At 44.5% G+C, this 27797-nt stretch overlaps 1 long non-coding RNA gene across 2 annotated transcripts in view; it reads left to right on the top strand.

Moving 5' to 3' along the window:
- LOC109370401 overlaps window positions 1–24214 on the top strand; it is a 30506-nt gene extending 6292 nt beyond the window's left edge. The window contains exons 2-4 of one of the 2 annotated variants that reach the window (XR_004162077.1): window positions 2770–2931; window positions 20470–20626; window positions 21566–24214. This is a non-coding gene — a long non-coding RNA (uncharacterized LOC109370401). The remainder of the gene's footprint in view (window positions 1–2769; window positions 2932–20469; window positions 20627–21565) is intronic. The other variant, XR_004162078.1, reaches the window with a different exon arrangement.
- Window positions 24215–27797: the final 3583 nt, after the last annotated feature.

Here is a 27797-nt window from a genome sequence, read left to right as displayed (position 1 = left end):
AAAGAAATAAATTATATACCTGTGTATATAATTTATATATCTATGTATGTATGCATCTATGCATTTATGTAACTGCTGAGAAGAGTACCTCTTGCAGTCTCACTTTTTAAGCAAGAAAAAGTTCTATGAAAAGCAATGAGTACATCGGTCAGGGAAATGTTGGCATAAAATAATAGTGGCCAGAGTTCCCTGTGTGCTCTGATTGCTGCACAGCTTTCTGGGAATTCAATATAGCCCCAAGACCCAGCTTAACTAGCTGCTCTGTGCCACTACAGTTGCTTTGAGCATGTAGCTGGATCTGTAGATTTGTTCCTCTATAAAGCGGAGACCTCTCAAATGCAAAGTGCATCCCCCTGCTGCTTGTGAAACCTTCCTCTGCAGCCTTGGAAGGCCCCAGCAATCAATGCATGATACACAGAAGCAATCAATACGTGATTACTGTCATTGTCTATTGCACTATTGTATATCCACCCCTTTCCAGCCTGGCATCCCATAGTTTCTTTTGGAAGCGGAGCAGCCTTTTGTATCTCCCAAATCAGCAGTCACATTGGAAACCTTAGAAAGCTGGTGTCTTTGAAGTGTGTTTTACAGCTGAAAATCCCAAACCAAGCAACCTTGTGCTGGCTTGCTTTCCGCAGCCATGGCCCAAGTGCAGGGGGACAGGGTGGGGACTTGCTTCCTGGTGGTGTATCCCTAGCTGAATTATGGGCCTATGGCAGAAATCTCATTTTCTCCAGATGGCTCTCAGGAAATACCCTCCCCATCAACTATTATTGCTTAAATAATAGGGAGGGAAGCGCAATAGATTTGAGCAATATCTGAAGTACTCTGTGGGGGCACATCCCAGATCTTATATAGGGCAAGGCTGCTCAGACAACTGATTATAATGTCACTTGGTGGGTGTATGCACTTCTCTCTTTGCCCCAGAGTGATGAGGTCATGCAGAAAAATACAGATACTTGTTCAGAAATTGGTAAGTTGGTCAAAAGAAACGTTACAGAATCTCTTCCTAAGCTTGGACCCGTTTATTGCAAACATTCATGCATAGATTCGACTTTAATAATAGGCTCTGTAGGTAGGAAAATATGTGTATAAACGTTTGCAGGATTAGAATTTTAAATGTTAAGTTTCCAGAAAGTCCAGTCCAGGAAGGGAAAAGTCTGTCGAGGGAGAGGTCTGCTGGGATTTGATTTATGTACAGGACATCCTGCTCAGTTCCAAGATCTTGCAGATATGATTCTAGTTGGACCGCTGGGTTATTGTGATGGCAAAGAAAAGAAGCTTACCCTCTCCCTTGTCTGCCAGAGGCACTCAAACCTATCTGGGCATCATATCAGTGCTAAGCATTTGGCTTTCTATATCACATTTCATCACCACTGTTCACTAAGCAATGTTAAAAATGCATGGCATGTGTTCAGCCCCATGCCTGTCGTTAATTAACAAGATGCATGCTGTCATTTGTGTAATGAAGCTCATTGTCTGTTCCATGACATACCCATGGAAGGAGACTGTCCAGAAAGTTGGGGAAAAAGGAGAGGGCTCTTAACAGGTTGCTTCCCAGTTCCTCTGCAGCTGCATCTATGCTTTCCCCAAGTGGTAGCCTGAGTTAGTCCTTTGTGTTGGGAATGACAGGTAAGAGAGAGGATGCTGAACTCACATGTCACTCTCTAGTAGGAGAAGCAAGGCATCCTAGACCTGCTCTGGGGTGGTGATATTGACACATCTTCTGTGACTTGAGTGACTCATTCACAACAAAGAGGCTTTAGAAAGCTGCTTTGTTTGGCTACTGTGGGTGCTGGTACTCGTCTCAAACCATGAAGGGCTGGTTGTCATGGCTGCCAGACTGTCCTCTGGTTTAGATGGAGCTGCAGGGCTTCAGCACCTCAAGCTACTTTTCTGCTACCCAATTACTTGGTGCCAGGGGACATTCCCAGACATTAAGACTGAGTCATCCATACTCTTAAATTGTTAGGATGTCTGAAGCACATCTGTGGTCCTTCTGATGTTTCCCAGGCATGGCTTGGAAGCCAGAAGGGTCTGGAGACCATTCTTGGTGGGCATTCGAGATGAAGCTGACTTGGTTTGGCAGAAAAGAGAGTTGAATAGTCTGGATGTGGAATATCCCATGCTGGCCAGACTCAGTGCCAGAGGACAAACCTGGGCAAGTCTAATGCACTGTTATAGACACAGCCTTGGTGTTTCCAGCTGCCTGTCTTTAGCATAGAGGGCCCTTTTATTTAACAGAGGGGTTACAAAGAATTGCACAGTGCTTTAAAGGTCATTACTTCTGTTGACTGTTCAACTAAATATAATATAGCGTGGCTTGATGAGAGCTGGTAAGGAAGGAGGTGGGTAAAATCACTCCTCTGGTTGCTTCCTCATGTGTGAAGGAAGGAAGTGTCTGAATTAGAAATGGGTAAGCTGTGTTTACCTGAGTTGCCTTCTGGCCATAACACTGACAAAGCTAACTTTTACCTTGTTCTATTCCTGACATGCCTTTCATTCACATCTTTATCAAACATCCCCACAAACTAATGTTGATTCTCCTACTTTGTTAGGCACTGCAGAAAACCTCAAGCCCACCTTGTTGCCCGTGGACAAGTTGGGCACGTTACCAGGAGTAGTTAATCCAGTTGCAGACTAACAGTCTGTTAGTTAGTCTGCAGTTTGCTCCCTATCTCATTACTTTGTCACTGACTGAATTCTTGCAGTAAATCTTTGTGCTTTGTCATTTTACTGAAAGTCATGTTACTTCACCTTTACCTTCAGAGACAGCAACGCCAGCCTCAGAGAGATGACTTGCAGCAACCTTGCAGTGATATGTATCTTCCACTTGCTGATATCCAGGTAGCTGTGCCATCTCCAGAATGAACTCTGTACCAGGCAGGCTGCCCGTGGCTTTCACTTGGAAATCCCCCCATTCCTAACCTTGTAAGTAGCCCAGAAGGTATGTGAGGCTGCTAAAATTAAAATCGGAATGGGATGGATAATATGACAGCTGCGTGGCCTTTGAATCACTTGCTAATCTAAGGAAGAAGCCCTGTGCCTCTGCCCCACAGCTGTTCCCACCACGGGCACATCCCCAGTGAGGCCAGGGCACAGGAGATGGCCAGTCCAGCTGTAGGGTGTTTTGTCCTGGCTTTGTTCTGTCTGCTTTTCCCCCCTCAGTTCTCCAGGGCTGTGGCCCCAGGCGTGACCTGATCTTTTAAGCAATTTTGTGCTCATCTATGCTTCATTTTGTTCCGACGCTCCCAGCTTGTACAGTTCTCTGCTGCCAGCTGTCTTGTGCCAGCATCCTCTGCAGCCAGCAGCTGGGCTCAGTAGCATGAGCAGAGACTCAGCAACCAGCCTGCCCTCCCTCTGTTTGGGCTCATTGTACTCAAGTCCTGGACAGGAGTTTGCTTGGAGAAAGCAAATGCAGGCAAAGGGTGCAACCACACAGTGAACTGGCATGGAGCTGGTCCTACTGGTTCCTCCAAAGCTGTTGCACTGGCCAGGGGATGGATGAGAGGGTATGCTGTTGTGCTGGCACTGGAGATGAGCACTGAGGCACAGAAAGCTTGACTGGCCTTCCCAGATTGATGCAGGGAGCCCATAGCAAATTTGGGGTGGGATGTTGGGGCTGGATCTGGCCCCAGGAAGAGCATCCTGCAGAAACTGGGAGGGAGCAGCAGGCAGTGGGAGTGGTGCACGTGGCTGGTGACGAGCAGAGGAGCTGCCCCTTATGTGCTCACAAAGCAGCAATTTCAAGGTGACTTTGAAGGGGTCTGCAAGAATAAGAGCATTTTTTTCCAAGGGTAAACCTGTCTGTCCATGGAGAATCTAGAAATGAAGTAACATGTCTGACAGCAAGTCTCACGAGACAGATCCTCTACAGGTGTAAATCAGCAGCTGTCCCCTGGTCCCATTTATTGCTGCGTTTGCTAATGGTCCATGCTCCCATCTGTCCCCCCAGGATGGCAAGAAGCAGCAGAACAAATTCAGGTGTAATTGCTTCTCGCAGAAAAAAAACAGCAAGGGAAGGCAGCTTGCTTAGTGGGGATAAATCTAAGTCTGATAGTTTACTTTTCCATGAAGGAAAGCAGAGTTATGATGCAAAGACAGAAAGACAGGAATACCATAAAACAAGTGAACAAGGGTGGATGGGTTTCAATCTGATTGCCCTTTTTCCTACACCTTCCTGCCACATCACTGCTAGCATTGGAGACCTGGAGAAAACCTGAGGGAATGGCTACTTGAACAGCCTTCTAAAAAAGCCAGGGATAATTCTCCTTATCATTACTTTGCCTTTTTTTCACCAGTGCCACTCCACTGATTTTCTCTGCAGTGACACAGCTGTAAAACAGGCTTAATGTAGTGCAGAATCAGACCTCACGTATCTAAATTTATTTTTCAGAAATCTTCTTTTCTTATAGGGAAGAAGCAGTGCCCTAAGTTTAAAGGTAAGATCTGTATGTTCACTGCAGCATGAAGATTTGTGGATATAAATCCTGTTTTGATGAGTTCATAAAGTACCGATGTACTCCATGGCACCAGGCTTTAACCTTGGGATGTTCACTTTCTGTAATGTGATTAAGGAGCTTTTCCCCATGCACAGCAGATACCAAAGCAATTTTTTGTGTATGGAAGTGGGGCAATTGTCCGGCTTTACGCAAATGAGGAGCTACTTCAGTGCCTGCCCTGTGAAGAGACTTCAGTTTCAATGGGCTTCAAGATTGCACTTTTGTGTTAAGTGGAGCTGTGATCTTTTTCCAATGAGTGTTGCTATGCAGGGCCAATTTGTGACGTCCATTATTCTAAAATAAGCAACTTCTGTACAGCAGAAATATGCTCCACTTGCACTGCTAATCTGTGTCTCACACAAAGGCGTGTTTGGAAGAAAAGTTATTTATTGCAAGTAATAAATGCAGGTTCTCAAAAGCATTTATAACTTAGTTTCCAGAGTCAGAGCACTCCAGTTTGAAATAATTTCCTTTCAATTTTCTGTATTTTCAATCTATTTCCTGGCTGTTTTAGACCATATGTTGCATACTTAATTATTCTCCAAAGGAGAATCTCAGCCACTGAAAATGAAATATACTTACCAAAATTGCTTGTGCTTAAGTTTGTTCTTCAGGTATCAGCTATTGCCTGTTTTAAGAGAGAAAGCCTGGCTGTGAGTTGAATAAGCACATCACAATGAAGTTCCCTGCCTCACCTGTGCAGAAGGTTGTAGATCTCCTCCGTGTAGTTTCTAATGTTTTCTCACTCATTGGTATGACAGTCCTCTGAATGTCCTCTACTGGAGAAGGGAAATAGTAGTGAACACCTACCCACTGTCTGAAATCACAGAGGAGAGGCCAGGGTGCTGTGGGATTGGAAACCAGTTTTTCTGTGGTTTTGTACAGTATCTTTCACCCTAGTACTCTGCATTGCTGTAAAAGCTAAGCTGTTGAAATTCTTCCTCAAAGGACTCAGACGTTTTCATTACATTAGAAACCACATGAGTTACTTGCTGTTCAGGGCTTTGCTCTCTTGAGGTTAAAGGGCTTCATATGATTTTTATATGACTGTTCTCAGGAAGGGGAAATGTAAATATAGACCAGTATTTGGAAAAGTTCATCAGGTTAGTCTGGAGCTTCCTTGTGGCTTTGGCCACGAGGTACCATGGGACCAGGAAGTGCAACTGAATAACTCCACATCAGCAAAAAAATGTGAGGTTTGCACTCCTGTTGTGCTCCTGTGTGAGGCTGGTTAAGTAAAGCCTGGCCCTTTACCCTACCAGCAACAGCCAGCTGTGGTCGTGCAGCTGCATAGCTCTTGCAGCAGGACAAAGGCTGACTCCTGCCTGCTAGTGTAAAGGGTTTGCATAAGGATGAAGCACAGCTGCATCCCGCTCTTGTTCAATAATCACAAGCGTATTTAGAGCTGCCCAAGTAGGTATGGGAACTATAAACCAAGTGGAAAAGAATCTTTACAGCAAATAATTCATCTGCTTACAATCCCTATCTGTCTGCTGCATTAGGAGAGGGAGAAACTGCAGGTGTTCCTGTTATCTGTGCCTTTGGAGGGAAGAAAGGAGTTACGGTTCAAAGAGGGGTTACTGCTCCAAGGTCACACAAAATCTCTGTGGATGCTCTGGAAGTACCCACATTTCATTCTCATTTTCAAACTCCTTCCAATATTTCATCCTTTTTGGCAGACTGTGTTAGTCAAAAGAGGCTTCTCCTGTTTGCTGAGAGACCTTCTGCTTGACAGCTTTGTCTTCTGAGGAAACATTTCTTTACAAGAAGAAATCAGTTTGACTTGAATCAGTTTGGCTTGATTTTCATGTTTTCTTATAGCTGACAGCAAAACTTGTATCCCACTATAATTAATTTCCACAAACATCCCAATAACATGTGCAGCAAACTGTGTGTTGGCCACTATCCATTGGAGTTGAAAATGGAAGACCCAGCTGCACTGGGCAGTTCCTGAGCAAGGGGCAAAGCACATGCAAGACCCCGGCTAAGCCACTGAATTCGCTGAGTATAAACTACTTGCATATGAATCATGGGGTCACATGCAGGAAGCAATATGTAGCTGGTAGTACGTGAGCTTGCATATGCAAACTTCTTTTTTTTTTTAATAGAATCATAGAATGGCTTGGGTTGGAAGGGACCTCAACGATCATCAAGTTCCACCCTCTCTGCCACAAGCAGGACTGTCATCTACTATATCAAGTACTAGACCATATTGCCTAGGGCCCCATCCTACCTGGCCTTGAACACCTCCAGGGATGGAGGTGTTCCACAACCTTTCTGGGCAGTCTGTGCCAGCACCTCACTGCTCTCTTGGTAAGAAAACTTCCCCGACATCTAATCTAAATCTCCCTTCCTTTAGTTTAAAACCATTCCCTCTTTTCCTGTTACTATCTACTCATGTAAAAAGTTGATTTCCCTCATTTTCATAAACTCTCTTTTAAATATTGGAAGGCCACAATGAGGTTTACCCGCAGCCTTCTCTTCTCCAGGCTGAACAAGCCCAGTTCTTTCAGCCCATCTTCATAGCAGAGATGCTCCAGCCCTTAGATCATCTTTGTGGCCATCCTATGGATGCACTCCAACAGCTCCACTCCTTGTGTTGAGAATCCCAGACTTGAATACAGTGCTCCAGCTGAGGCCTCACAAGGGCAGAATAGAGGGGGACAATCACCTCCCTTTCCCTACTGGCCATCCCTCTTCTGATGGAACCCAGAATACCATTGGCCTTCCAGGCTCCAAGCACACACTGCTGGCTCGTGTTCAGGTTTTCATCAGCCAGGACCCTTAAGTCCTTCTCAGCAGGATTACTATCAAGGAGATCTTCTCCCACTTTGTATACAAATCAGGGATTACCTTGATCCAAGCGCAAAACTTTACACTTTGCTTTGTTGAACCTCATTTTTATGGTATTGTTGTCACAGCCCATATTAAATGTGTGGTCTGCTGCATGGCTGGCATTTGCTATTTCAAAGTACAGCTGTACTTACATCACTTACAGAGCCAGCCAAGTGACTCTGGATGGCAAAGCTTCCTTGGGATCTTTCTCTCCCCTTAAGCCAGGCTGCTCTAAGCACTGTTTGAAAGGAGACTGCTAAAAAACCTTAGCTCATCTGTAAAGGCATGGCTTGTCAGGGGAGGTTCAAGTTGGATATTAGGAAAAAATTCTTCGCAGAGAGGATCTGTGAGGTAGTGGCAAGGGCTGCCCAGGGAGGTGGTGGAGTCACTGTCCCTGGAGATATTCAAGAAATGTGATGATGTAGCACTGAGGGACCTGGTCAGTGGGCACGGTGGGGGTGGACTGATGGTTGGATTAGCTGATGTTAGTGGTCTTTTCCAACATTTGTGATACTTTTATGATTCTCTTCTCTGGACACGGCACCAGAGCTTATACTTACATATATATACTCAAAGGGATGACTGGAAAGCATTTCAGACACCATGCTTTGGTCAGTACTTATCCCAGGAGTGGTTTGAATCCAGCTCCATGCTTTCCTGAAAATGTGTGGGGGGCTGTTGGATTATCTCATTTTTATGAGGCTTGTAGATAACTCACCACAACATTTTTGGCTTGTCCTGGAGGCTGGCAATCAAGCGTCACTTGCAGAAAGCTTGAGCTTTTACTCTTGGTTTTAGCTAGCAAATACAAACGAGGGTTCAAGTTAGTTTAATGATCCATAAAAGATATGCTTTATTTTTTACAGCTATATATACACGTGCGTGTGTGTGTTTATGCACATACATAAAAAAAAAATATGGGCTGTTCCCTTGGCTTCATCCCACTTTCCATGAAAAGAAGTGTTCCCCTGGAAGCTGTAGCCATTCACGTCCCACAATCTGCCACCTGTCAAAGCAATCTAAGATTTACTAGTGACAACTGAGTGCTAATGTCTGCCATCCTTGCCCTGCAAATAGCCCATGCATTCCCAGTCCCGTGGCTCTTACGTCAGCTCTCCTCCCCAAGATTAGTTCAATCCCAGCCAGTCACCCAGTGGCCATTTGAAGTGATTCACTCTTAGAAGTGCATATCTTTGACACTCACTAAAACTTCAGGGGGAAAGTGAGTCATTTCACGTTATAGAAAGTCATATCTTGCCCTTGGTAATTTATATGTATATATGAGTGATAATCGTTTATTTTTAGACATCTTTCTCCAATATAAATGCTGCTTCCTTCAATAAAGGTCGCCTTGAGAGCCACATGCTAATATTCAGCTTATTGCACAAATGCTACAATAGATTATTTATTTATTCATTCATTTGCAGCAGTGCAGTGGGATGACAAGGAGCTACAGAAGAATCTTATTGTTGGGAGTCAGCCTGGAGACAGGGTCCCTGTTGCTAGGCTTATCTGTTGAATATGCTTTCAATAGTGCAGTGAAATCATCCTTTTCCTGGCATTTTCTTGCTGATTTAATCACTTTGACCATTTGGTAATGAGTGATTTCAGGACTCAGCCACAAAACCCTGGCTTTTCAGGGAGGACCATCAGACCATGTATTTGTCATGGCATCTTGGAGAAGCCTTGGGCCTAGTTAGGTCTCATCACCATCCCAACAAACCAGCATTGCACTTGTGGGTAGACATGGACATGGACATGGACTGCCAACTACAGCAGCTTTATGTTGGGACCTATGGCAGTCTGGGGACATGCCACCCCTGAATTTCACCAGTGTTTGTTCAGTCCTAGGGAGAAGTGGATCAGTTGAGCTGCCAGGCTTGGCCTGTGTCTTTCTCACTTGAGCCTCCTGCCCTGTGGCACACATCTGGGGGGAAATCCCAAGTGTCTCTGCCCTCTCCTACTGATGTGCCTTCCCTCTCCTCTCCTCTCCTCTCCTCTCCTCTCCTCTCCTCTCCTCTCCTCTCCTCTCCTCTCCTCTCCTCTCCTCTCCTCTCCTCTCCTCTCCTCTCCTCTCCTCTCCTCTCCTCTCCTCTCCTCTCCTCTCTTGTCTCCGCTGCTGCTGCTGCTGCTGCTCAGGCTCAAGGCCAGAAGCAAGGCATAAAACTCGATCCAAACCATGACTCTCTTTCCTATCCCTCCTCCAGCAGTTAAATATAATTTTGGATATAAACTATCCAGATTAAAGAGATATCTGGGATACTTTACTATCACACTGGCTCCCAAGTTCAGTAAACACAATAAATTGTGGAGCCAGATAGAGTTCTGCCTGAACTTTCACATCAAGTTTTAGTTTGATGTTGAAATATGGTGACATACCAATTTCAAGAGTACTGACTTTTCCCCTATTGGTGCTAATGTAAAGAGAGTTCAGCACATGGGCTTATCCTTGCACCCTGGAGGTGCTGCCAAATGTAACTCAAAGTGGTGTTTTCTTATTCTATCCTGTGCTGGTCACCAAATGTTCAGAGGGAGAATGGGTCTCAGCATCTGTGCAGATGCCATGTGAGCACAGATGTTATATTATTTTGGAACATAATTATCAGAAAACATTTCTCAGGCTCCTTGTTTGCTCTGTTTGAAATCATTTGGGGGCACCTAATCATATCACAGGCAGGAGACCAGCCATCTTCTTCTGGCAGAATGTAAGAGCTGAGTGAGAATCAAGTTTGTGAGACATCTGTCTACTTACAGTGAAGCTTTCTCACTACTTTACAGAGAACAGATGGAAATCCAAGGGAAAAGGCAGAACATACATGATAGGAGATGCAAGTCCTAAATCTGACATTCAGTAGTTTGACTACTTTCACCACAACAGTAAAACATATTCTCAACTGGCAGAAGAAAGAGAGGAAGTAAGGCATGCACTTTGCGTGCCTCTGCTAGGACATATTTATGTTTTGTATGAGTGGATGACATTAAACAGAGGTTCTCATCTCTTTCTGTAGCTGAGAAAGCTGGCAGGGCTTTACTAGACCTACTGGAGTCAACACATTAGTGAGGATTTCTTTGTTGTTTGACAGTCCTGGGCATAGAAATCATCAAAACAGAGCAATGTAGTGCTTCTTAGTATTTTTTCCACCTGTGGCTCAGCTGCTCTCCCATCTCACTGTGTTTCTGACAGGTACAGAAACTCTTCGGAGCTTTTTAATGAATGAATTCTTAGTCTTCAATGTTTTCAAATCATTTGTGATCACCTTGTTTGATCTCTATATGTTGGAGGACTTAGAATTTTATCCTCTAGCTCCTAAAATCAAGCAAAACAGTTTCTGGTGGAGTAATGCCTGCTAGGATAGTTTTGCTAGACTGGATGTAAGGGCATCAGGTAATGGAGGTTGCACGCTGTCCCTCTGCACAGTGCGTCTTTGTAATGAGTCCCTTGATTGGGTGCTCTCACTACTAGATGCTTGCTAGCACAGTGCTTTTCTGCATTCAGTTTCCAGCTGTTCATCTTACCACCCCATTTCCTGCTTTGTCAAAGAATGTTTCCACTTTATATGGTTTCCTTGTCTAGGCACCTGGGCACTTCTTTGTGATGAGCAGAGTAGAAATCCCAGCTCAGCTCTCGACTGATGACAACCATCAATGGGCACTAGATGGGAAGTTGCTTCCTTTCCAGAGGAACAGACTGGCAAATTGGAACTATGTATGTCCCTGTGGCCATGAGTGAATTCATGCTCTTAGACTGGCCCCTGCAAGGTGCTTGCCATATTTACATGATGCTGAACACACTTACTTCCCATCCAAATCTTTGGTGGTGGAGGTTGTTCAGCATCTCTCAGCAACCTGGTCACCTTGGATGATCAATTGGTATAAATGACGCTTACTGACACCTAGGCTTCCCTGTCCCTGACAATTAAAGGGCTATAGCAGTAAATCAGCCATGGGGTTGCCTTTTGACCAGTCAGCTATTTGAAGGTGACTTCCTGAATCCTGAGCATATTGCAGAGGGTTTGTTGGGGATATTTCAAGAGTCATATGAGGGAAATTAAAGGAGGGAATGAGGACAACATATATCTAGAAATTATTCATTTGTTTGTGGTGATGCCTTTTTTTTTTAAAAAGCACCCCCTGACAGTCTTCTACTTGCAAAGAAACATAATGTACTCAGCAGCAGTGAAAACACAGAACTGTTTGTTGAGCTGTGGCATTTTTAGCTTCTGCTCCCTGGAGCTGCTGCTGAGAGATTGAGAAATAGTTGTTTAGTGGCCTTAGAGTTGTGTAAATCATTTTAGTCAACAAACTTGGCTGCTCTTTCAAGTTAATGTGCCCTTAAAATGTAACACTATTAGACTATTTGTTTTTGGAATGTTAATCTAAATACTTTTGCTTATAAACAAGAAGCATCTATAAAAAGAACTCCACAAAACAACAGCAAGACCAGAGTGTGCAATAGTGTTCTTACACAGTGCCAGCCCTTCCCAGAGAAGTCACCGTCCTGCTGAAGTCTGGGGAAGTGTTTCCACTCACTTCAGCATGATCAAGTTCTGGCACAGTGAGAAAACAAGCTCCAGGTGTCAACATACTCTACCTCTTCCAGATACATAGAGGCATTTTGGTCCCTTGACAGTGATCATTTTACAAGTAAATACTGTTTTATTCATGTAAATCCCAAATGGCTTTCTGAGTCCATAGGGAGAAAATGAAGATGGAGATCCCCAGAGCTCTCCCATCAGGTCAGAGCTTCCTTTCTCTCATCAGTGAGAGTTACCTACCCCATGGAAGCGTGTCGGCAGCTTTCCTGCTGTATAGGGTCCATCCTGTATTTTGCAGCTTGAACTTCACTTTTTTTTCCTATTAAAGCCCTTCTGGGAGTATTCAGTCATGCAAAGTCATTGAAGTCTGTGGCAAGATTTGTTACTGACTTCAGTGAAGTTTGGATCATGGCCATTTAATTAGGCCACAGAAAAAGCTGTTTTGCTGTCATATCTTTTCCTGGATTAACAATGTTACCTGGATAGGATCATATAATCTCCATCCTATGTGGCTAATAAAAATGGCAGCAAAAGCTACCAAATAGCCTGTTGCCAAATAGCTACTGAAAGATTACTGCTGATATTGGTTGTTATTGGTGTTGCCACTTCAACTCATTTTGGGTGAATGATTTTTGCCAGCTGATGTACTGGCTACAGAAACTGCACTTATAGACACCTGAAAGAATGGCCTTTGGATGACCTGTATCCTGTTTCCCATCCATCTCCTACCTCCATTTTGCACACTGGACCTCTCTGATGACAACTACGAAGAGGCTGTTTTGATGTGTCCACACACAGGAAATATCTCCAGCTTCAGAGGCATTAGCTGTGCTGGAGGACAAGATGGTTGCTTGAACCGGGGAGGGTCTGATCTCAGTGGTGGTCTCAGACCTTCCCTGAGGACATGGTATGGTAGCTCCTAACCCTGATGTAAAAGAATATGCAACCTTCTGTATTGTAGCTGTCAGCTGTTGTAGTATCTGAGTGCAGCCTGCTCCTCTGAAGTGTGTTTCATCCATTGTGGAACAAACCAGCTTCTGATTTGAGAACTCAAATGCTTCAAAGGAGCCCCAGCTCCTCCTTGAAAGACACTCGGTACCATTCCTTGCTCCTCTGATGTTCATCCCAGGTGTTTCTGAGCTCCCAGCCACCTGAGCAGAGCCAGTGTGAGGAAGAGATGTGCCTGGTGTGAGTGGCGTGGCTGGGTGCAAAGGCAGAAGAGGAGGGGAGCAGAAATGCCTACAGGGCTGAAGAGCTGTCCTGTCCTCTCCTTCTCCTTCCTTGGGAAGGTGGGTTGTAGTTATGTACAAGCAACATGCCAACAGCGTTGCTGCAATGCGGTAAATAACGTGTATAATGTTACCAATAATTCCTGGCTTTCACACCTTGCGTACACACTTACAGCTGTCTTGTGTGTCATCCTACAAAGCATGAGGCACAAAGAGGCTTTTGGAGAAGCTTTTCTTTTGTGTCACCACTCTCCGTGAGCAGTCCTTCCTTCAGGGCTGCCTCTTTCTAGGGGGAGGTCTTGGGACCCCTGTTTCTAGAGCGAAGCAGGGAAACAGAAGCAGAAACAGAACAGGGAAATCTATTTCTCATGGACATTTATCAGAACAAAGGGTCACCGAGCCCATTCCTACTGCATTGCAGTGACTGTAAAGGTGAGGGTAAGGTAGAGATTTCATACGAGGGAAAAAGAGACAAGAAGCTTGGGAGGACATCTGAGGAAGGCATTAAAATGAAGAGCTAGCAGGGGAAAGGGGCAGACATCATCTTAAATAATGCAGGCTCGAGATAAAGGAGAGAGAGAGAGAGAGAATTCAGAGAGGAGGTAACAGAGGGGATTGAGGGTAGAGATGCCCCAAGCACAGACTGCTGGGTGGATGTGGGAAGGAGGAGTGAGCAACCCTTTTAAAGGAAAGCACTGGGTGGATTAGCAGAGGGCTGGATGCAGAGGGATGACTCAGTAGTGATGCCTCCAATATGAGAAAGGCTGAGGGGGAGTCTTGAAATGCTAGTGCAGAGAGGAAGAGACCAGGCATAGGTGCAAGGAAGGAGGAGGAGAGAATTAATGCAATAAAACCTTCTGATGAAAAGAAAAAAAAATCGAACAAAACCAAACAAAAAAAAAAAAACCCAAAAAAACACAACAACACACCAAACCTCCCTACCTAAACCGTAAGCAAATTAATTCAGAGCTATTCGTGGCAATGACATCAATTCTTTGCTCCTGAAACAGTAATGGGAATAGGGAGAGAAAGTGGGAGGAAAAAGAGGAAATGAAGGAAATTAATTTTTGGCAGTAAAATTTATCATGAGCACTTAGGTATTTCTGGAAATGTTATTCCAAATTTCCCAAGTAGCAGAGGCCGTGGTTCAATGAGGCAGTAAATCAGCTTTCAGGGCAATTAGCACTGGCCCAAAATGATTGCAACCATTTCACACAAAACAGTGAGCTGCTATTTTCAATCCCCCCACTGTCTCATGTTCAGCGGACAGCGCATTTTTGGATGTGTTAACACTATGACAGAAGACTGTGTGCTAGATCAGGCACTGCATGGCATCCTGGAACTGACATAGAGCCAGTGTGACAGAGACAAGCTGCACAAATGCTGGACCATGTGCTGAGGCCAATTCAATGGAAACATGGCCAAGTGAGTATGAGCTCTCTGCTGCAGTGCTATTCATTCAGGGGACTGGCTGGCACAGAGAGCTGGTGGTAGGGATGTACAGCCACAGCCTTCAGGGCCAAAAGCCTGACACTGGGAAGCACTGAAAGCTCTCTAACGCCAGACATGTAACCAGCTTCAGGTGACAGGGGGTGATGGGTTTTCTTGAATTCCCTTGGTCCCCAACTTTCATTAAAATAAATGGGTTGGGAAATGGAGGTCTTCTGAAAACCCCACTTGGTATCTTTAAAAATGCTCCTCTAAGTCCAATTCTCATCCAAGTCCACAAGAACCATGTTTTGTCTTAGTCACCTCCACAGGCTCAAGCATCTCTTTACCCTGCATGCCTGGGCTGTCCCCTTCTTGGGATGCCTCTGGCTCGCAGCCTGGAAGGCACTGCCAAAAATACATCTGGTTTTTCCAATTCAGAAGAGCTCTGAACTGTCCACTAAGCACTTCCCATGCAGATAGGGGACACAGCAAAGCCACAGCAGCAGCAGTGCCTGAAAGTCACTGTTCCTTGGCCAGCAGCCAGGGTTGAGCAGGCAGGAAAGCCCTTGTTTGCAGAAGTTGCAGCCATGCCCTGAAAGCAGAGGTGACCCTCTGGTCACTCACACACGGAATGGAGTACATCTTCAGTACCAGGTGGTCAGCTTCAAGGTTTCCTTCAGCAATCCATGGTTCTTAGAAACCAGAGCTGTATTTTTTAGGGTGCTGTGCAAGTGGCAGTGCAAGCAAACACACCTGAAGGTAGAAGTTTGGATGCCATGAGAAAATCCAAGCATAGTTTGGAACACAGAGAAAGCATCTCTTTTTGAAGGATTTCTTATCACAAAGCTGGAAAGTTTCACATTTGCACAAGCCAAAGATCATTAAAGGAATATGTCAGGGCAAGCAGAGAAAGCTTCTCCTAAATTGCTCTGGGAAGTGAGCCTGGGTCTATAAGAGCCATTGCTAGCGCTATGTCAGTGTGACAGCAATGCAAGGTCAAGCGAGGTCAGCCCTAATGGCATTAGACTGGGAGGATGCCTGTGGAGCCAACTGAAAGGTGTATTCAGAGTTACTAATGCCTACATCAGGGTCAGCTGCTAACAGCCAGGTGCTGATTCTAAGAGCTCCCCTTCCCTGAGCAGTCTGTAAGCATACATATGTTTTAAACAGCAAGGAAATGAATGGCCATGCTGAGGATGAAGTGCTCCTAATGCCTGACACCAGGCAAGCTGACTTTGCCTCTGCCAAAGCCGGCTGCTTCCAAGGGCTCCTCTTCTTCTTTCCCAGCACGTTCCCCTCAGCCTTTCCCCTATCTCTTCTCCTCCCTTCTCTCCCTATAAAGAAGTCATCCAAAACTAAGATCCTGCTCTGGCATGGAGCAGGGAACAAGTGTTGAAATCCTGTTCCTTGTTTCTTTTCTGCGAAATGTAATTCCTGTTCACTGGTTGCCTTATTCTCAGTACATCCCTGCAGGACCCACTGCCCCTTTCCCCATTCTTAACTCTGCACAGCTGCAGATATCCCTAAAGGCATGGAAGTAGATGTCTTTGCTCAAACAGCCTCCTCTGGGTCTGGGGAGGCCCCCAAATGCTCCTTGCTGGTGCCTGTGTTGGAGCAGCTCCAGCTGGCTGATATGGGGTCTGCTCAGCCTGCTTGCACCCACCACCATGGTTTGGAGATGAGCCACATGGGTGCCCAGGGATTTGGTGAAACCCTTTAACTGAAGAAATGCTGTTCCCCTGCTATTCTGGGTCTCTCAGCTTCTTTCACATCCCTAGTTGCACCAACCTCCTGGTCATTTCTGAGGAGGACATATCCTTCAGGACTTTCTTTTGTACTCTGTGACAGGATTTTAGCATAATTCTTTCTTTGATAAGCTATTTAGCCTTTCTTTTTTTACTTTGAGTTTTGTCCATAACAAAAATGATTTGCCATTGGAAACGTGTTCTTGCCTGTTTGTTTTTTTTTTTACCCCACATTTCCTGCCTCTTGCAATCTTCATATTTCATTTCTGTTAGGCTGCCCAATAATATGTTTCTGCTGCTGCATTGGCCTCTTCATTCAGACTGATGTTCAGAAGTTTTGCTGTGAAAAAGAGATTATTTCCTAAATCAGGTTAGATAGGCAAGGAAAAGCTGCACAGTAAGCAGAATTTAGACCAGCAGAAGGATACAGCTTATTTCATTCAGAGAGGACAATAAGATAAATCTTCCAAATCACCCTCTTCCACATACAAGCTTAGCTCCTTTAGAAGCTGTCGCTGGCATAAATCAGGCAGTTTAGCTGCTGCAAGGGCCCTGCAGAGTAGACAAGTGCTCCTTAGTGAAGCCACCTGAAGTACTGGTGGTTTGACTCCATTGCAGCACGTCAGTCAGCTAAGGTGGCATTATTCGTGCAGCATTTTGGCAGGCTCGTGCAGGTGCCCGAGAGAGTGATGCTCTGAACCCAGCCTTTTTGCATTTGTAATGTTTGTGGCCCGAGCGACTTGCTGCAGTCATTGTGTGTGTTGCTGCTTCATTCCAGACTCTCTGTGCTCTCTGGTCTTTTTCACATGTAAGATGGGAGTGGACTTGAAGAGCCCTGGAGGGCCTTTGCTTGAATGCAGAAAATTATCCCATCCCCTCCTCAGCAAGATACCCAAGCCACTTTTTGGCTCCATTTCTATTCAGCAAAACATTTGGCTGTGTGTTTGGTATTAAACTCATGTTCAAATCCGCTGGCTTATTGTCAGATTGAAGTCCACCGTGTGTAACTGAATGCAAAGGGAGCCAATTACAAGGAGGGAGAGCTTTGCTGAGCTGAGTTCAGACTGAAGAGCATCCAGTCTATCCCAGGCTTCTCCTCTCCATCAGCTGCTGAATGTGTGAAGCATGGCGGGCTGTTGTGGATGCTTTTCCATAACACAGGCTCAAACAGGTAAAAACTGAAGTAGGAAGTCATTGCTAAGGAGGTGACACCTTTGCATATGGGGTCTTCAGGAGCAGCTCAGGCAGGGCACTGCATGCCCATTGGTCTCTGTGAAGGGAGAAAAAGGGCCAAAAGTGATCCTTCCCTCCCTGTTAACTATTCCTCCTAGAAACTGATAACCCGAGTGTGATTTTAGAAGTGCACTGTCTTCACAAAGTGCCATGATTCTAACAGATCATTTCCTCTAAGACAGGAGGTGACATTATATTCATGAAATGCTTCACACAACCCTATCTTGTCCTCAGGAGCTTGCCAAAAGAACGACGATCCCTTGCAGAACTGCATTTCTGTCACTGCAGCTAAGATGAACATAACCTGGTGTCATGGGAAAATGATTTTGTACCTGTCTCTAAACCAGATATCAGAAAAAGCATGAAAACATCTGACGAGCTGAGCAAACTGCGGTAGGAGGAATGGGGCCTGCAGGAGCTGAGCAGGCCACAGGAGAAGAGATGAAGCCTGCAGGAGCTTATCTGCTCAGAGAAAGAGAATGCAGGTGTTGTGAAGGTCCTGCTAATGGGACTCAACCAGTTATAACAGGATGCTATATTACTCCACTCTTCTGTAAGCAGTATGAAGCCCTGAGCAAAGGCTGGGTTCTGTACAATGACTGATGCTGACAATCTCCAGATGCTGAAAAAGAGCCCAACTCTATGGTCACCAACCAAGACACATTCTTTGCACCTCTCCTTAGTCTTTAAAGTGAGAATCATAACAGTCAGTAGCCTCCCAGAAAGATGGCACTGGCTATGTTTAGATAGTGTTTTATGAAGAAAGTCTGAGCACGCTTGGGGAAGCTCTATTCAATTGCTTATGGACTTAAATTTAGCAAGTGTTATTTTTCTAGTTCCCATTGCATCTGCTGGCCTGAGTAGCCTGCCCTGCTCTGACATGCTCTGGCAACACGGGACTGATCTTTGACTTGTGAGGGTGCAAACCAGAAGCCTCTCATTTATTCAAATGCAATTGCTGGCCCGCTGTAAGCAAGAGGATACCTTCGGCAGACCATTGTGATTTGCAGAGAAAAAACATAGAGCTTAGTCATCAAAAACTGGTGTTAGTCATCACGAGCAATATATCTTCCTCTGAAAACATAAAAGGGAATAAAAGTTTGGTAAGGTTTACAGGGCATTACAAAAACACTGCTATCACAATTGCTGGCATTAATCCTCATTAGGTAGCCTTCCTTCCCAGTGGGATGCAGAGACGTCGCCAAATGCTTTAGCTCTGGTGCCCATAAAAGGTTTCTGCTGTAACTGTCTCGTTATCAGACCATCAATGTCCTGACACTTCCTAGTGATTAATCCTGTGTTGAAATGAAATTAAGTTTCCATATATTTGGCAGAATGACCCCAGGACTTCCTATTTGGGGAATACAAAGAATAAGGCCTCTACAGCCTACAGGAAGCCAGAGTCTCTGATTTCCTGCAGAGGCAGAACAAGAACAAACAGGGAACACATATTTCACAGTGGCAGTCGAAAGCTCACGTAAGAGCCCTGGTGGCCCCCATGATGAAAACAATTAGAGAGGGGAACATCCCTGGTCCCAAAATTCTTTGTGGGTGTTTTGTTACATGCACAATATACCATTAGAAAATAGATGTAAGTCAAGTTAATGCCTTTTCCAGGTGACTACTAAACTTTTACTTGGCTTATGTTTTATGGTTTACATCAGCAAGATTGTACTTGTAAGGGAGTTTTAGGTTGTTATTTGCTATGCTAGACTCTCTAAATCCCTTTGTGCTTAGGAAAACACAGTGACATTTTCTTTGATGTCTTTGTTTAAATGAGCCAGTCCAGAGTCAGGCTGATGTAAATTCCAGTGAAAGGGGCAGGAGGAGGTGGTAAGGCTGCAAATCCTATCTATAGCCCAGCACTGACTTAGAATGAAAAGCATACAGGGAAATGGAGGCACCACCATCCAGTCTTCTGGGACCTTGCAGCACCAGCCCTGAAGAGAGAGGCACTGCTATGTCTACGGTGCAACTTAGTGGCTCTAACCCACAAAAAGTAATGCTTCAAAATGTTTCCAAAATGCTGGCTTGCACTCATGGGCATCATCAGCTTAAAATTTGACCTCTGTTCTGAATAATACTTCTGCATGAATACTATAAATGAATACTTCTACTTGTATGCTTGCATGTGTTTATGTGTAGATTGTGTCTGAAAGTAATGCTTCTAACTTATTTCCACGGAAACTACAAGAGATACAGAGATTACAGTAACGCTATTTGACAAAAAGTTCTCAACTACGAAACACTTTTTTCAACACAGTCACCACCACGAGCTATACATTTTGTCAGCAATGAACAAGAGCCTGCATGCCACAAAATCTGCATGGTCATCCAGAAATTGACTTGCCTTTCACATTACTGTCACCACTGCTGAAACGCATCTACCACCGCCTCACTGTGCTCACATGCACTGCTTGGTATCCATAAATGTTCAACAAGGATTGATGTATGTCAGCACGTACCATCTTTTCTGCACGGAGGAATTCAGTGACATGTCTTTGTTTCATAAGTGCTTTCATGTCAGATGCCACTGGGTCAGAGTGCCCCTCTGCTGCCATCTGTCACATGGCAACAAAATGTAAGAGGTGTACTGTTGGGAAGGTTCAGCCTCTACTGCCATACTACCAGCATGTGCTTCTGATGTCATGGGCCAACAAAATAAAATGGGAGGCACTACTTTTAGAGCAGCCCTCAGATTAGCGTGTGTGTATTCATAGACAGAGAAAAACCTGTTCTGGTTGCCTGTGACATCCTTGGAATTACCTTGGTTATTCTAGTGTATTTACTTAGCATGTTGACAGCGTTTTGTCAGGTGTCTCTTTCAGTACAGCCAGTTTTGCCAGTGTCTCTGGCTGTTTTTATTGGTTCTTCTCATAAGAAATTGACTTCTTTCTATCCTACACAGGTACCATGTTACCATAACTATGACTAAGAATGTCTTGTTTTCTATCTGTAGAGTCCCTTTCAATGCTTCCTAGCTCAAGCTGGAGTGAATGATGGGAGACTCAGATGCTATGCGACTCAGATGCTATAGGCTTGGTGTTCTTCCATGGAGAAAGGTTAAGACTTCTCTCCTGCAAGCAGAAACGTGTCTAGTGTGGCTCTCTGGAAAGGTACTTGTCTCTGACCATGCCTTTGTAAGGGGAATTGGTGTTGAAGCTCCAGACCTGAGAGAAGTCTCAACGTTTCCCACCATGACATTTTTCTGAAAAGGCATCTAATATTTTCCTTGAGCTATTGGAGATATTATTGAGACATTAGCCTTGCAATGGTTGTTTCTATAGCCTGAAAGTATCAAATGCATAAGGAACACAGGATGTGGCTCACAGGTCCTTACTATGGTGAAATAGAGAAAATCACATTATATCAAATATATCCCAAGAGAAATACAGAGGCGGTGTCTGGGTGAACTGAGGACAAGTTGATGCCACGAAATGCATCTGGGGGCACAGCAGGAAGCAAGATCACTCACCGTGAGCAGCTAGATCCAAAAGACTCTTGTGCTATACTTCTGCATCTGTGGGGAATTGGCCAATGCTACCTCTTCACTTGTTCTCTGCTCTGAGCTTTATGAGGCACTGTGTGTCCCTGAGTCTGCCAGGTGGGTGCTGGCTGAATCTCTCCTGGTTATTCTGATGTTAGTAATATACAGACAAATCTGCGTAGTGCTGCCAGGTCTCATGATTCTGTGAGCCCTGCATTATTTGATTTTTGTGCTGTTGTCTTTTGCTCCTGGATTAATGCAGTGGAATTCCTGTTTACACTAGCAAATAAGAGGGTTAAAAAAAAAAAAAAAAAAAAAGCACTCCAGGTGTCTGGTATACTTCTTAGAAAGGAGATCCAGCACCTGTTGACACAGAAATGTGTCCCAGCTGTTAGCACTGGGCTGAGACACGTTGAACTCTGAAAGCTGCCATTCCATCCATCACTGCACAATGGATATTGTTGTAATAATCCCTGTTTGAGAAAGCAGACTATAAAGTGACCACCGTTTGCTCTCACTGCAGACCACCCCTGTCCATGCATTATCTGATCATCCTTTTCTCTTACAGCTCTTACCTTGCTGACAGCTGCTGGTGATTTTCCACTCTTCCAGGGGAAAGCCTTCATGGAAGCTGCTCAGCAATCTTCCCTGAGGAAAGCCTGGTGGAGACAGCAGGGATGTCCTGCAGGATCATTCCTTGGAACACATGGGGTGCTGCCTGGAGGTGGACAGGCTCCTAGAACAGAAGTGCTGTGTGTGAGAGCTGCAGCTGCACGTCACATGCTATGTGGGTGCTATGCACCTCTATAGTTTCCAGCAAGGAATAGATTGTGCCCACCAGCCTGGGCTAGGACTCTCCCAGTGTGCACTTTCAGTGCGGGTTTCATTTATTACATAATAAAATCCCACTTCCTGTATGGGATTTACTTGGGACACATCTTTTTTCATATGTTTTTGCTGTCTGGCCATTGGCAGCAGCAGAGGCTTGCTTCTACGCATACATGAGTTAGCACAGCAGATGTCCTCCATTAGCAAACCTTTTGGGCAGCCTCATGGACAAGCACACCACCCTGGATACCCTGAACACGGTACTCTTCCTTCAACAGCCTCAGAGTAATCCTTATCACAGCCACATTTCATTTTTGTTAAAGGGAGTGCTAGCTCTTGGTAAGACGCCTTGATCTAAAGCCAGTGATTCTTTAAGGAAAAGGTCACAGGATGGCAAAGGTTGATATAATTGAACTCAGATTATCTTGTTAAGAACATTTCTACTTTTATCTTTTTATTTCCTCCCAAAACACACCATTGTGAGTGAATCAGAGACTTAAGGCAGATCTGGAGATCACAGAATCATAATATCCTGAGCTGGAAGGGACCCACAATTATCATTGAGTGCAACTCCAGGCTCTGCATAGCACCACCCAACATCAAACCCTATGTCTGAGAGCAATGACCAAACTCCTCCTGAACTCTGGCCTGCACAGCCTGTTCCATACCCACCGCCCTCTGGTGCAGAAGCTTTCTCTAACCCCCAGCTGTCCCTTCCCTGACACAGCTCCATGTTGCTTCCACTGCCAATTGTACGAGTAAAAAACTTCCTCCTGTGCGCACACCAGTTATTAGCATGTCCTCTACAGTCTGACTCACTGGTACCAGGCTCTCTCTGCTGGGTCTGCATGTGATGAGAAGAGGTAGCTACCTTTGGCATCACTGTGGCTGACACTATTTGCTTTTGTAAGCTGTAAGGTAGTAAAGGCATCTCAAGGTGCTGAGCAACTGGAAGTGAGGGTAAAGCTGTGTGTTGCTTTGGTAAAATCCAGGCATCTGAGCACTGCTTCTTTACTCCTGCATGGGACACCTCCGTGGAAGTCATTATAACCAATATATAGCGGGCACTGCAGATGGAAAATGCTGGTGTTTTTTTTAGTGGTATAACTCTACTGAGATAATCACTATCTAAGAGTTTCATCAAAATCTTTGTGTTACAAAGGTGTGAGTGAACAGAGAACCTGCCCACTACATTAGAAATGATAAAGTTTTCCTGATGAAGCATACGAAGTGCCAAGCAATTGCTCTTTTCATTTACACCTCTTTTATTCCAATATAACTCCATTAATTTGACAATTATAGGAGAAGTGTGGTTCCCCTGGGAGGAATTTCACCTTTATGGTTCTTGAAATTGATGACATGTATACCTTTCTTGTAGTGTAGCTATGATTGTTCAACAAAAATAATTTCTATACAGATCAGATGAAACCGCACCTACCAGGGTCATTAAGAAGCAGTGAGCAGCCAATTCTTGTTTGCATAGTTTCAGAGACTGTTAAGAGTTGGAAACCCATAAATGAGTGATTAGACCCTTTGAGGAAAGAGAGTGTTCAAATTTCTTAGCCAGACTCGAGCCTGAGTGAGGATGGTGGTAACAAGAAGAAGCTTCTGCGGGGTATCTCCCATCAACTCCCTGCTTGATGGCAGAGATCAGCTCAAAGGAAGGCCTGATCCTGACTTCTTATCTCCTCCCCTTGGCAACTGCCTTCAAGAGACATTTTAACTTTCATCCTCATCCACCTCAGTCAGTCCCTCTTATTTAGACTGTGGGACCATATCTCTTAGATCAATCTTCACGTCCCTTGGGTCTGAAGAGAAGCTGGGATTTTCTGATTAGTTTGAATTACAGTGGATGATTTTAAAACTTTCATCCTAGAAGAATGTGTTTCAGGAGCAAAAGAGATTGCTGGATCTTGTGTAACGTTTCACGTACTTTATACAATGCCTGAATCAAGTAAAACATGTTGAAGTTTGAATAGGGAAGCTTCTGGTCTGCTCTGTAGGTTTGGCTAATTGAGAGCCTTTCTGTGCTTCAAAGCTTTTCTAAGATGTCAAACATTTTGAGTTAATTAGGGTTAGGAACCGTTTCACTGTTTGAATTTGTGACAGCAGAGAGTTAAAGCTTTGCTTACAAGTCTCTCACTTGGAAATACATACAAAGCTGCTCAGTCTTAATTCCCAAGTTTGCTTTAAGTTTTTTGGGTAAGCATTTTATCTCCTCTCAATCTCTGTGAAAGGTCTCAGGTCTTTATGTGCCTTTCTTTCACAGCAGAGTTTGTCTAGACTTGGTGGGGACCGTGCTAACTTTGCCATCAAGTCTGTAGGAAGACAAAATACTTCCCAAGTGTGTGCTGGCTTCTCAGGATGATGGCTAACAAGGGTAGAGATTAGAATATAGTCGCAGTACTGATATAAGTTATGGGTTTGGGGATGAATTCTGACAGAACATTCAGAGAGAATATTAACAGAGGCACACCACTTTCAAATTGAAAAAAGAATCCAAGTCTGTGATCTGAGTTAGACAACAGTGTCTTGGCTAGGTTTACTGAAATTTTCACTAGCCTCATAAAAATTTTACAGAGAAGATCTACAGTCCTTATTTATTACTGGGGAGAAGACACTAAAACTTCAAAAGAAAGATGTTTCTTGGGGAGATCTGAGCAAGCTCACTCCTCTACACTATCTAAAAGGTTAGTTGGGATATTGTAGGCCTCTAAGACCCACAGTTTGCTCCACAGGGCTGTAGAAAGGCAGATAGGTCTCCTTTGCACTTTATGGAAAGGAAACCACTTGGCCATTCCCAGTTGTGTCATTCACTCCATCAAGAGGCTATGGGACTGAAATCCAGCACCTTGCGGGAAGCCGTCTCGAAGTAGTCCCCAGCAGCTCTGCCAGCTCCTCCTCTTTGCCCTGACCACATGCCAACACATAGCCTTTAGCTCATGTGGCTGCCACTCACCCATCCGTGGAGAAGGAGCTGCCCCATCCCTGCAACCCACTGTGGCTGCCACAGCACAGGGTTTCCGCAAGGCAGGCCACACATCTGCTGCTGGAGGCTGTGGTCCAAGGCTTTGTGGTAGCTGAGAGCTCAGCCTCATGCAGCAGACCCCAGACCTCATCAAGTCGTGACCCTGGTCCCATTTGTGGCTTACAAATCACTAGCAGCTGCCGAGGAGGTGTAAGTGGATTTGCATGTCTCCTTTGAGACATATTTGCCCCAAGGCACTCACGTGGATGGGTTCAGGCTGTGACCCACTGGCTGCATCTCCCACTGTCTGACTGGAGGCATCTGCTGCTGTCCCACCACATGAGAGGACATCCCCCATTCATGTTTTGATCATATACCCCAGGGGCCCTTCAGGCAAAAAGAAGAGACAGAACCAGGGACCACATCAGCCGGTGAGTCACACAGGGAATATTCATAACAGCCCCTTCACTTACACATCCTGTCTGAGGAGCATCTTTAGACCTTTACAAAGCACTTATCCCATGATAAGCTTAGCCTTCTCATTCAGGATGTTCTAGCTAAAAGAAGTTTTCCAAGAAACAGATTTATTTCCACAAAAATATTTCTGAAAGCCTGGCCTAGGAGTGAGAAGCCACTTTCAAAGATGTGGGAAAGTGAATGGGTGAAAGTAAATGAAGATCATTTATAGGCTAGTAATAGTTCTTACGATATTTGAATAGCCTTTCAAGGCTAGAGCTGAGGATTTTGTTAGAATGTAGAACATTCCTCTTCTGTTTGCCTTTTTATTTAAATAATCACTGAATGAGATATTAAGGTCGTCTCATTTGGAACAAAAATGTGCAGTAGAGTGTTTTATATCAGAGTGGCAAAGCAGGCAGCTTCAAGCAGACACTACTACGTGACATTAAAGTCTCACATTGATTTCAATTATGTCTCTTGGGATTAGCTCACATTTAAAATGAAATCTAAAAGGTCATATTTTATACTGAAATAGGGGTATTTAGATAGGGAAGAGAGCATGGTGTAACTGCACAGTATACCTGGCTTCTATACGTATGCATAATGTATACGTAACCACAGAGCTTGTTATATGCAACTGCTAGTACTTTCCTGTGTGTACGAGATCTTTAAGTTTGCATGAAGGAGTGATTCCTGATCTAAATCTTTGCTCCGTCTGCAGGCTTGAGGCTTCCTCGTACATATAAGTATTGGGGCCCTCATCTGGAGTAAGCTGATGCCACTCTATTGATTTCAGAAAAGCTAAACCAATTTACAACAGATGAGAATCTGCTCCAGATTTCCCAGCTGCCCTATCAGAAATCTTCTCAGAGCATTGACTGAAGGGAAAAAAAAAGGTCTCAGTCTGATATCAAGGAACATAATAGACCTTTAATTTAATTGACTTAATTTTATTGGCAGCTATTGTATGATGAAATGAAAACAGATGATCTGGACAAATAAGAAAAGGTTAGATGGGAGTAACCCATTAGTAAATATCAGGGCATCATCCTATTGTCCTCATTTAATAAAGAAACGGGTCAGTAAGTATAATCATAAACATTTTTACATTTTAGAGAAGATTTATTTGACATCATTACTAGCAGAGAGATTCTTGGAAGAGCAAATGATGAAACAGTCTAGCAGACGAGAAGCTAGCTCCTTTATCTGGCATAAAATGGCACATCTCTTCAGATTGACTTGTTTAATTTCACCTTTTATAGCAGTTCAGCTATTAGTTTGGATTGCTGTGGGATACTTGGTATATTTTAACATTCATTTGACAATTTTTCTTCACTTGCAGCCTGTTCTGAGCAATATCTGCATAGATCTAACTTTATACACGTTATACCTTAGAGAGATAGTCTAGGAAAGGGAACTGAGTTTCTTTTCCAGGGCTTGATCTTGGGTAGAGCTTCAGGTTTGTGATCATTTAGCATACAATTGAATCAGTGCACAGGACAACACAGGATACAGTTCAGCTTAATCACCAGCGTGGTCACATCTTGACCTGCCAGCAGTCATAGTGGCTGCCAAGATCTCCATGGGCATATCATTCAACCATGTCATTGTGGTCATCATCCTTCTTCATCCCTAGGTCTCCCACCTCCCTCCCAGTCCAGGCCAAGTTGGGTGCTGCCAAGTTCTGCTGATCCAACAGATCATTCCTGACAGCTCCTGACTGCCAATAGGGCCTGGCTGAACACACTGTAGGGCAGGTGTGTCTCTGACGACCTCTTGGAAGGTCATGTAGGTGAGTAATATGGCTGTACTTTGGGCACTGTGAAGTGGGCTACCTGAAGCTATCCAAGTCCAGGAGAAACCTGGACTGCATTGGAAACCTGACTACTTCTCCTTATGTCTGCTCAGTGGTGTGACACAAAAATGATCCAACCTCACATGCTGAAAAACCAAGCTTTCAGCTGTCTGTGTCGCACTGGAAGTCTGTCCAAACAGCATTTAAGAACATCACTGAAATCTCATCCAAGGACAAGAGTACCCTGAGGGAGAGAACAAATATCACACACTGTAAAAGAGAGAAAATTCATATCAGATGCAGGGAAACCAAAAGTGATTCCTTACTTAATTCTTTGCCAGTATAACTGGCCAGTGGTGAATGCCATTTGTGCAGGAGCAGGGAAAGCATTAAAAAAAGGCTGTCCAGACCAACCTTGACAAAGCCTTTTCTGAATCTTTACCTGCAAACAAATAATTCTAAAATGGTGTAGATGGATTAAAATCTTAGGTTTTTTACTTAAGCTGAACTCAGTGAGAGATAAGTGTTGTGTGAGTGCAGCCACTTTTTTGTCTTCATGGATTCTGGGGTTTGGCTTAGCCCTGCAGGAGCAAGGCCTGCAGGCTAAGCCATCCTGCAACAATGGGAATAGTCGCCCCAGCCTGGAGCTGGGGAAAGCCAGCATCACACAAGCCCTGACATGCTGCCTTTCCAGAACAGAGTGCCACTGAGCCCCAGAGGGGATCTCCAGCAGGATTTACTAGGAAGGGT

This window comes from Meleagris gallopavo, chromosome 1 (genome assembly GCF_000146605.3).
Source record: "Meleagris gallopavo isolate NT-WF06-2002-E0010 breed Aviagen turkey brand Nicholas breeding stock chromosome 1, Turkey_5.1, whole genome shotgun sequence".
NCBI lineage: Eukaryota > Metazoa > Chordata > Aves > Galliformes > Phasianidae > Meleagris > Meleagris gallopavo.
This window is presented reverse-complemented; position numbering and strand designations above follow the sequence as displayed.